The sequence below is a fragment of the Taeniopygia guttata genome, chromosome 1A, assembly GCF_048771995.1.
Source record: "Taeniopygia guttata chromosome 1A, bTaeGut7.mat, whole genome shotgun sequence".
NCBI lineage: Eukaryota > Metazoa > Chordata > Aves > Passeriformes > Estrildidae > Taeniopygia > Taeniopygia guttata.
Window position 1 is genome coordinate 7,968,412 of NC_133025.1, and position 11,697 is coordinate 7,980,108.

Here is an 11,697-nt window from a genome sequence, read left to right on the forward strand (position 1 = left end):
TCATAGGTCAGAGGGAGAATGGTGGGCTATGAGTGAGACAGGAGGTGAATCCTGTGGAGATGGTGCCTCCTGCCACGAGAAATTGTCTCCCCTTGCACAAAGCACTGGGTTGTGGGGCCCCCATCCTCCCCTGGGACATTGGTGTGTCTTGAGGGTGCTCAGCTTTGGGGTGCAGTGGGCAGCTGTGTTGTCTTAGAAGGTGTGAGGGGCTTCCAAAGCGTCCCTTGATCCACCTCATCCAGCGTGACACTCCCTGCCCTGGGGGGGTACCTGGGTGTTCCAGCCTGAACGTGAATGACTATAAACCCAATAGAAATTGTGCTCTGGGGATCTTCTGAGGATTTTTCTTAACCATTTCTTCAGGATTTCCCTCACCCCGACAGATCTGGTCTATGACCACCAATGCAACCAAGACTGCACAGCAGCCAAGTCTCGCAGTGGGGCCTAGGGGTGATGACAGTCTCACCCTCTTGTCCTTTCTCTCTCTCTGTCTCTCTTTTGTGCCTCATGCTTTTGTCATTTTCTATTCTGTCTTCTCCCTTGTGCATGTCCTTGGGTGATATTTTTGCACTTTCACATTGCAGTGCTTTCATGTTGTTGGACTACACATAAGAAGATGTCTATTGCAACCAAATAGTTCTACAATAAACCCTGCACGTGGATATTTACAGCTACCTATCACTCAGAGTAGTTTCACTCTAATTCACCCCAAGGGATCTGTAAATAAAAGCCTGGGTTACTCTCATCTTCTGCAGCCAGTCATGAGAACAAAGCCACCCTGGGAGCAGAGGGACCCTGCAGCTCCATGGCAGCACATCCCACCCTGCTCCTCTATTTCTTCCAGGAATCTATTCCATTTTGGGGAACTAGTTGCTATCCAGGCAATGAAATCAGGCAAACACTACACTAATCTTTTCGATTACACAATTTGAAATTTTGCCAGACTCAGTTTCCAGTTGTTTACTCTATTAATTCTTCTAAATTTTGCTCATCTGTCCAGGGATTTGTTGAGCTCCATTACCTAAATAAATAATCTCCATTAATTAATTAAAGCTGTTATGATTCCAGATGTCTCACTGTAAAAAGATACCACCAGTTTTCAAGGTCCTGTTCTTTGGCGCAAATTATTTTCATGTCATTATCACATACAATTTTTATTTCAGCATGAGATATTCTTTATTTGCTTGCTTTTAGTCTATCTTTATATAAAGTATAACCTTTCATGATTAAAATCTCTTTGAACACAGAAAGGCTGTCATTCTAATTATTGCAAAATCCATAAAAGCCAAATATTATATGTAATTTTGTCTCAACCTAAATTTTTCCTTCATCTCTCTCCCACCTGCTAATCATCTTTCATCTGTCTCCTACCTGCTAATCATAGATAGACAAACAGTCTAGTACCTTCCCTGTTACACTGTGCTGTCTTTTGCTATAATCTCATTTTAAATTTCAGAGATGCATGACAGGCAAATATGTTATAGCAGGAAAAGACTTTGCTAAAGAGCATTGTGTTTTCCTTGAATAAATGTTAACTTGAAACCATCAGAGTTTAATCCTGTTGCTTTTTGCAGCTTGATTCCATCACTTGTTTCTCTGAAAGAATAATTATCATAGTAATTACAAAGTAAAGAAAATGAAATATTTGCCTACTATAAATGATCCCGGAATTTCATGAACTTGAAAAGAAAATTGATGAGGAGAAGTAATTTTTCTGAATACACCTGATGCATTTTTTTCAACTGACCAGACATGCATAAAAAATATTTAAGGGATCAGACCTCATCAATTTTAATTTCAGTTTTATGCCTAAATACCCTTCACATTTTCCCCTTAATCTTTATGCTTTTGACAACAGAAAAACACCTCTGCTCCTTAGAAGTGCTTGAGCTAAAATACAGTAAAGACAAATAGGTGCCTAAGAATTTTGCCCTAGTCTCTGACTATATGCTTGGAGATGCTAAACCTATGCATCTTACAATCCTTACTTTACAAAATTTTAAGGGTCCATCAGAGATCTGAGGATATTTTATATCTGTGAAAAATATTAGCAAGAACTGAAAAACTCAGATTCTGTTTACCCTATAATTTTCATATTACTCTGGTGACATTTCTGTCATATCATTTGGAGGAAAAAAGCCTGTTTTGTTTTCTTCTCCATCCTGATAATTTAGGTAAGAGTCTAAAAAATAAAAATCTCTGGCAATGTAAGAGACAAGCTGTCAATGAAAGGTTCAGACACCTTTACGACTTAGGTAAGTCTTGCTATCTGCGAGTTCTGATTGTGCTGCCATCAGAGCTGTGCTCAGAGTTGAAGGCTTAATTGTACAATTCAGGCTTGTACAGCAGTTCAGGGCTTCTGTAGTATAGCTTGCTGCAGTGGGCACTGAGGCCAGACCAACCTGCTAAAAGGATGGGTTTGGCTGCAGGGTGTTTTAGGAGGGGTTTTGTATTTGGACATGGAAATCACACCTGGAACTCACTGCACAGCCAGATCAAAACTGTATGAGTTTCAGAACTGACAGAGGCATTCCAAATTCTTACAACCTGGGCACAAAACAAAATTATAATGGAAGTCCAAATTAAACATAGGAAATTGCAAACTGGGATAAATGCAGACTCAGTGCAATTACAGGCATGAGGTAAAGTAATTCCGTTTTTACAAGCTGAGGTGTAAACTCCTAAAAATAGGGGGTTTTAATACAGAAAGGAAAAAGAATATCCGTGTTTACACAAGTTTATATCAGAAATTATAAATTTCTCATATATAGATAAATCTATATATCCACCTATTTATCTATCTATATCTGTGTAACAATAAAGTGACCATATTTTGGGTTCATAGAATAATTTGGACAAAGATCATCTAGTTCCAATCCCCCTGCTATGGGCAAAGACCTCTCTCACTAGACCAGGTTACTCAAAGCATGCAACACTTCAAACATTGGTAGACCTGAAACTCTCCACGTTTGAGATCATCCTGTGATTTTATCAGCTTCAACATGAAGCTGATGTTTCTGCTCCTTGTCTGGCTAAAGTCTGATTGCCTTCAGTTAATAGAAGCATGTGATGCCTGTTGGGGCTGGCAGGAGGAGCCCTGAGCAGCTTTGGGGTGGACTTCCTAGTTCAAACTCATTATTCTCTGAGCTGTGCTGTGTGATACATTCCCTGGCACAGTGCAGCCCCACAGTGTCTCCAGTTTTATAGTTTTATACACTGGACATTGCCTCAGGTACTGGCTCAGCAGCAGAACAGGCAATAGGGAGACTGAACATGTGCAGGTTGTGCATCTTGGCCTGCCAAGAGTTACAGATGTGATTGATCTTACTGGCATGTTTCCATTTTAGTCATTATTTCTAGCCCATTCTGTCACTCTGAGCTCAAAGCAGCACTCATATAACATCAAATTCTTAAAGAAAAGAAGAACAATATTTTAATTCCCACACTTTTCTGGGGCATTACTCATTCTTTTTATTAATTGGCTACGAGTTGGTCCTCTTTTAACCATTCCTGTGGAATTTCTTAATGCACCTTTTCTTTTTTTTACAATATTTTCTTCAGCTTACCTTACCTTTAGGTAGACTTTTCCCTAAAGTTAGGACATGAAGCAAAGTCTTCCATGTCTAGAAATAAACACTAACAGTTGCAATTGTCAGACAGTATAAAGTTTTAAATAAATATTTTGGCATCTAGATCATATTGAACATTTAAGATTTACTCTAAAATGTCTTTTTATAATATAAGAAATAACTTTTGAAGTTAGATGTAGAGTACTGTGTGAGATTATGGTGAAGACAAGGTTGTGGAAATTGCTACTATTGTTATCCTTGTTGGGCTGAGTCAGAGAATTTCTGTAAAATATCATATGCCTTCTTTTCCCTGCTGGAAAAACAAGAAATAAGGTTAGTATTGCCAAACATCCCTCTGGCTTGCTTGGAGTACTTGCTTAAAATCGTTGCTAATCCTTCACTAAGGAAAGCCCCAGTGAGGTTCTAATAATAAGCCAGGCCTTGAGGTACCACAAAACCACTACTTTGCCTTGCTTAGAAAACCTGAGTGAATAAAGTTTTCCACAATGCGGATCCTTCTCATAAATAATATTATTTCCAATATATCAAAGCACTCCTTATGTTCAGTTATAAATGTGGAAAGATTAATTCAGAAGACCAAATGGAAAGATTCATTAATAAGTTGAATTTCTTCCTTGAGTTACCAGAAGCTCCAAGACACTGTTCCCGAATTCAACTTTTGTTATTTATTGGTTTGTCTGTCACTAGATGGCAGTGTCAGTATATGCAAAAATCCACCAGAAAAGCTGATCCCCGGCAAGGACTAAAAAATACATTGTTTTGTCCAGCAAGGGACAATGATATTGACCATGCAAAAATGGGAAGATTGAAAAGATCTTTGATCAGTCATTAAATAGTTGATATGTTACGTTTTGTTGCTGTCCAGTTCATGTCCTGAACAGAGCTCTCTAATTTTCTTCCACTGATTATACCCATCTGCTAAACTTAGGATGCAGCAAATGATCTCTAGACAATATTTGTCTTTAGGTTCCACATCCTTTTCAACAAAATTTTTGCCATTAGATATCAGCTCTCATTATCCATATCAGAATAATTCACCATATGTGTCTTTCAAGACCAAGTGGGATCTGCTAGGCTGGTACTTGATAATCAGAAAGAGACAACATCAAATACTTCCCAAACTTCTATTTTGAAATCAGTAGAGGTCTAAATTTCCAATAAAATTATACAATGTGTCAGTGTTGTAAAGAACTCACACCTTCCTACTCATCTGGAAAACAAAACCACAAAAAATTATGTTTTGTGCTTCATTCTTGGCATCAGTTTATCATTTTCTCACCTGTCATGTTTTTGCTGATGAATATAAGATCTCCAAACAATTTTTAGGGAAGATACAGACGGCTGTAGCCTCTGAATCCCTGTATGGAAAGAAATTGGTGCAAAGTTTTATTTTAGCCACTAGATGGTAGCAAGACTGCATACCTGGAGGAAAGAAACCTCAATTTCTTTTTGAGTTTGTAACAAAAATTACAAGAACTAGTTGGGTGGCAGGTGACAATCAATAGATAACTCAGCCTTCAGATGAATTTTACTTGCTTTAGTGTTTCACCTCTCCATAAAGTCAATTTTCATCTCCTGAATCTGTGTCAGCAATTTCTGAAATTCAGACTTTTAGTTCAGGCATGTTTATATTATTTTGGTTTTGTGTCTTGTTTGTTGTTGAAAAGAAGAGGAAAAAGGAAGGAAAGAGATCAAACCATTGGACATCAGACTAACCTGCAAGGTTAGTAATAAACACAAAAACTAGGACCTTAAAAACATCCACTGTTCTTTTTCCACCGGTTGCCTCCTTCAAATTCATATGAGAAAATAATACGAATTTTGAAGTTACAAACTTTGAGAGACATAGGGTTTCACTGGTAAAAGCAAATATCCATGAGCATTATTAAGCCACTCAGATAATTTCTTAGGATGTTATCATACATATGTCTGCTGAGAAAGTCTGTTCATGTTTGAGGGACACAAGATTGAAAAGCATACTGTATCTTAGGCAACTAAAAGATTTGCTAAGTCTGGGTCTTTGATAGAGCTCAGAGCTTGTGTTTGGGGCTGGTTCATGTGTCTGAAATTTCTGAAATTTCCACATTCTGTGGAAAAAAATGAGGCATGCTTGGCTATGCTGATGGAAGGAGACAAGGACATTGTATGAAATCTTTCACCATTTTTCAGGGATGCTCTCAAGAAGTAGCTGTCTTAATTTTCAAGGACCATTTATAAAGTGCTTCAACATCTGTCACATTTTAAGAATTGGCTTGTGGAGACAGGCGTGATGTTTGGAGAGGAAGGGAAGGCTGAGGTAAAACTTCGTGCAAATATTTTGGCTTGAAAGACCAGAGCAGAGCATTGGTTGTGCCAGTATCTCTAGATTAAAGTTTGGCTGTTCTCTACATCAGTGTTATCATATCTGAACTCACAGAAAGCACGGCTTCAATGTACTCAAATTGCCATTAACTTATCCCCCTCCCAGTCTTCTGTCATAAGGACAGTATTTTTAAAATCTGTTTACAGTATAAAGTATTTCAGATGTTTGTATGTATCTGGAGGATATAAAAATAACCATGGTTCTGGATCAAAAGAAGGCTTTATCAGTATTCTTGGAGCTCCTTAGCTTTTTTAATGTATATCTGAAAAGAAGATATCAGGAGCCCCTTGGTAATGTTTGTGAAAAAGATGTGATAAACCAGAAAGTGAATAGATTATGAACAAAAATAATTAAAATGGCAACTTTTAAGCCTGTGAAATAATAGATCCAAGTCCTCCTAAACTTTATTCTGTTCCAAACTTTGCTTGCTAATCTTTTATAATGTCCTGAAGTTCAGAAGCAAAACAAAGACACAAAGGGACTTATTTAAATAGAATAAAAAATTAGGTTTCAGTTTTTAAAGCCTTATGCCATCCACAGGATGATTTTGCAGAGGCAGAGGTGTGGGAGCTCTCAGCAACAATTGGAGGGGCGCATTTGCTGAAGGATGAGTGTGCTGGCTCCGGAGCAGACACCTCAGGTCTGATAAGAAAACACAGCCTCCAGGACTTGCAATAAGCTTGCCAAGGCTTCTATTTAGAGCCTGAAACCAGCCTCAGCTCAGAAGTGAACATGTGGAACCCACGTGTGTTTACAAGTTAGTGGGGCCTGGGAGAGCCTCTAGCTATTTATCCATGTGTCTGTCAGTGCACTGCCTTCCTGCACGCTGGATGTCAGGGTGCAGTCCTTCCCTTGTGCTTCTGAGTGCTCAGATATTTCTTTTGGTGTGTGTTTTTACAGGGAGGAACTTAAAAAGAAAAAGAATCCAACCAAACCAACCACCTCTCAACACTATCTTATTGCAGTTAATGTATGTGCTATGGCTGTTTGTATCACTTCATTTTTATCACTCTTAGTGCTTTTGCTGTCACACAGAGGCACATAGGCAAGAATATTCCTGTTACATAGAGTCACTTTCTTCTAAATTTTAGCTGTTATCATACCAGGAGTCACAGACAGGGAAGTAGCCTCTGCTGATTAGGGGAAATCAAAGATTGGGATGCAGTATTTTTTGTTTGGGATTGGAAATTTTTCCTGCATAGCACGGTAATATGCTGTGAAGACATGACTTTTTCAGGCAATTTCACCTTCAATAAATGTAGTGGTAACTGTTCTCTGAGTGGCTGAAGAATCATCAGTTGTGTACAGGCAGACAAGCCGAGCCTGGGAGAGTTCTGTGCAGGGAAGGCACCAGCAGGGCATAGGCAAGGCCTTGGGCTCAGAAATATGATTGTGATTGGGTTGGATCATCAAGGTAATGTTCCTCACACATTCAGTGCACTCACTGGAAAGTGGCTGTGCACAGTCTGTGCTCAGTGAGTGGCTGTGAGCACCCTGTCTGTAAATGCCTGCATGAGCACTGATGCTGACTGAAGCACAGCCTGAAGGAGCGGGGAATGAGGCTTGTGACACCTTTGGATAATGGGATTGAGCACTGATTTTAAAAAGTCCTTAAAAAGTACTCTAATTCTGGTGCCTCTAAAAGAGCTAAGAACATAGGGCTTGTTAGCTTTGGCATTCAAACCACAGGATTCTGATTCCTCACACTATGGAGTAAGACCAGACTTCTGCAGAATTACTCCCACTTGAGACTTGTGTGATCTCTCTTCCAGATTCAACAATTCCTTCTATTCTTTCTTCAATCTCCTCACAAGTATCTTTGCTATTTAGACTATCACACTGAAGAATATCAAAACTGGGAGAGGCAACCAAATAACTTGCTTTCCTTATACTGCTTTATTCCTCTGAAGTACTACTCTGAGTCCTTTATGTTGATAGAAGAAAGAATGTATCTTTAAGTTTCATGTCCCAATTCTCTAATTGCCAAAAGTTAATATAATTAGGGAGTATTCAAAATGAAAGAACTGTCAGAATCCGTGGCCACATTTTTTCCTCAAAAAAATGTGATCTTAGGATCTTTTATGAAGGATAGGAGAAGAGGAAAATAGACACTAAGGGGGCTGTGTGACATTAATCTCTGTTTCAAATAAGTAATGCCTTGAAGGAGGAAAAAAAATTGTGGTCAGCTACATTGAGATCTCATCATTCTTGTATATCTTTTTAATTTCTATTTACTTCAATTTATAATGGCTTTTTTCTTCCTTCAGCAACTGTTGCGGCACTTTTTCAACTCTAAGTTCACAAGTAGAATCATTTATTTTAATAATGTCTTTGCTTTAGCTTCTAGTTGAACACCATTTGCAATGTTCCAAAGCCTTGCTAACTACAGCAACATTGCAGCAATGATTTAATTATTTCCTTCTCAGTATTTATTTGAGACAAAAGTTCCCTGACGAATCTCAGATCCTCTACATTTGTTTTAGGAAAGGAGCATATGCCACGAGTACTAAGCAGTCAGGTACTCCTACTGAAGTAGTCCCCAACCACTCTTCAATCATGTTAGCAAACTGTGAACATTTCTGGCCAGACTTATTGCACTAACAGTGAAAAATATCATTGATGTTCCTTCTTTTTAGACTTCCCAATACCTGTTCTTGATAATGAAATAGAAACAGCCATCATATACTACAGATGTATTTGCAAAGGACTTCTACAAAGTGTTGTCCTATAGCACACTTATCTGAGGACAGATAAGGGATCTGGAATCTACAGTTTTTAATGAGACTTTTAATATGGAAAAATAATTGGTAAAATGTGCTTTACTGGAACACTTTAATACAGCTTATCAGGGACTTTTGTTCCCAAAGCAGTAACTTTTGTTCCCAAAAGTAACATGTCTCTTCTGGGTGACTGAGTTTCCTGACAGTATCTCCTACTGCAGATGGTAAAAAGGTCATTTAAACTCACCGGATATTCACCTTATACAACCTGAGCACTGGGGGAGGGAGGAGATGTTTCAGAACACTGAAAAGACAGACACTTTCCTGCTGAACTTGGCTATTTAGTAAGTCTGAAACTCATGTTTTTCGAGTTACTGGGGTGTAGAGTGGTGAACCAAAGCAGTCTCACATGAGCAAAAAACTCCCAACTTGTAGGGGTTGGACACAAAAAAAAAAAAATCCCCCAATATTACTATTGTTTCATACCAATTCAGAGATTTTTTAAAGTATTTATCTTGAGGACACCCAGCTAACCACAAAAGGGACTGAAACATAAGCACCAAAGCAGAAGAAATCATAGCAGGAAAGGAAAGCAGACCCAGACTTTTGGTCTCTGCGCTTCCTGTCCTCATTAAGTACACTGTTTTTCCCTACTTAAGGACTGGAAGACTGGAACACAAAACAAGGGAGGATTGCTTATGAGGAAAGGGACAAATTTTCTCTTTGATACAAAAGGTTCTACCATGATGATAGAGGAATATCCTGATCAAACAGGTTAGATAGATACACAAACTTCCATAAGTTGTAAGACTAAACATATAGGAGTAGCAGAGCTGCAGCTATCTCTGCAGCATGAGAGATTACCTCCTCTCTCACAATCCTCGAGCCAAGCTTCCATAAGAAGCAAAAGTCCACATTAGGTGGTTAAACAATGAAAATATTCAAAGCAGAAGATGAAACAATGCACCACAGCAATACTGATGTGTTTTGTGATGGAAGGACACCACCCTTCATACCCTTGAAGTGTATATTAATAGTTCTGAACATCTGTTGCCCATCTTCTCGATGGTAGGATGCAAAAGGACTGGGTTTAGCTTCTTTTTGTACTGGCTAGACCAACATCTCAGGGGCCACCCTGAACTGTGCTCTTGTACTACTTTCACCATAATTATTCTTGGGTATCTGTAATTAAAACCATCTGAGAAAGCTACAGAGTTAAGGCATCTCTGAAACACAGTGAGTTAAAATAGTGATTATGTAAGGTCAGTCACAGTGATGACTATGAAATTTTGGCAAACAAATCTGTACCTTTAAATTTCAGCATCTCTTCCTCTTTTTTGCTAGTAATTTTTCAATGGACATCTAACGAGTTAATAATAAACAAAAGAAATCCCTTCCTATGGTCTCTTCTTGCCATTCATACAAATACATCCCAGAACATTGGAGTAACTTTCCCATGTCAGCCTTCATGTAATTTTAGAGGGTGCTGACAGTGCTCAGACTTCAAGGTTTGTTAGGAACCAGCAGGATGCATGGGACTGGATTTGGCACCTGAAAATATAGATAGATATTCATTAGAATCCCATAAGTAACTCTGTGCTCAACTCCCACAGCTTCTCATGAATTAATTATCTGATTATCAAATAAAATCTCAGTAGTTGCTCACCCTTAAGGCATTCTTAAGGTTGCCATTCCAGACATACGTCTTGATGTCAGAAGGTCTACAGTTGCCATGTATTGTGAAGAAAAGAGGTTTTCTCTTTGAGAAATGTAATGCACTGCTGCCAATTACATACCCAGTCTGGGTTGTTGACAGCTTCCTTTTCCTTTCACACTTAGGCAACATCTCTGGTCACAGAAAATGAAGCAAAGGCCTCAGGAAAGAAAGAGAGAAATTTATTTTAGGGGAGAAAAAAGTGAAACTCTGAGCCAACTCTCTGATGGCTGGTCTGTTGAGACTTAGACAGAATCTCCTGGGTCTGATTTATGATGGATTTTTCTGGGCCAGAATGATTTTCTGAAGAACATCATCTACACAAAGTAAAACAAACAAAAGAAAGCAGGGATCGTGACTATGAAATACTACATGTACTTTCTTCCTCTTCTGAAACTGCTCTTCAGTCTGGTGATGATGATTCTTTATCATACAGAAGAGCCATGGCAGTGCTAGCAGGAATAATTGAAGACAACATGGAGAAAAATTAGGCAGAGATCTGAAACCACAAAAAAAAAAAAAAAAGAAAAAAAAAAGAAGCTATAAAATATGGTAGAAAGAAAAACACTGGAAGGCAGAAGAAGACTAAGACACACAATTAATTAATAATGCACCATGACATGAAAAGATGTTTGGTTTTAAAAAACAGTGGTAGGTCCATGAAGTTGGGTTTGTGTGCTTACTAAGCAGCTATTGCAGTGAGAAAGACCTCGCCTGTAGGATATTTGTGTGTGGATGTGGGCTGTTTCTTGGGGTAGGGAAGTTTCCTTCCTTCAAAATATTTTGCTCCTTCAGTCTTGGATCCAAATTGGAACCAAATGGTTCCTGGATGTAATTATTTCACAAGATCTGTTGAACAGACATTAGAACTTTCACCTGCTGTAATCTTAGCTCAAAGATGGTTTGCAAGGAGGAGGAAGAGTGTGGCATCCTAGACCCTTCTCAACTGAAATCTTTCAATTTATAGATCATAAATCACTTAAAGCTGAAAACCACATTTAAGTAACACCTCATTGAGCCTTTTTAAAAACATTTTCTCTTGGTCTACCACATGTATAAATAGAGCTGAATAAAAATGATTTGTCTTGTTGATAATGAGACTAAAAGCACTGGTAGCAGAGTAATAATATATGCTTTGAGAAAAATCCTGTTAATGTTCTTTAAAATACTTGCCATCATTCAGACAATGGAAAGCTGTGTCTTTTGTTTGTTATACTGGAGGAAGGAAATATGAAAGCAAAAAAATCTTCTATATTTTTAAACAGATTTATTTGCTATTAGGGGAAAAGGAATGTGTGTTTAAAGGAGTGT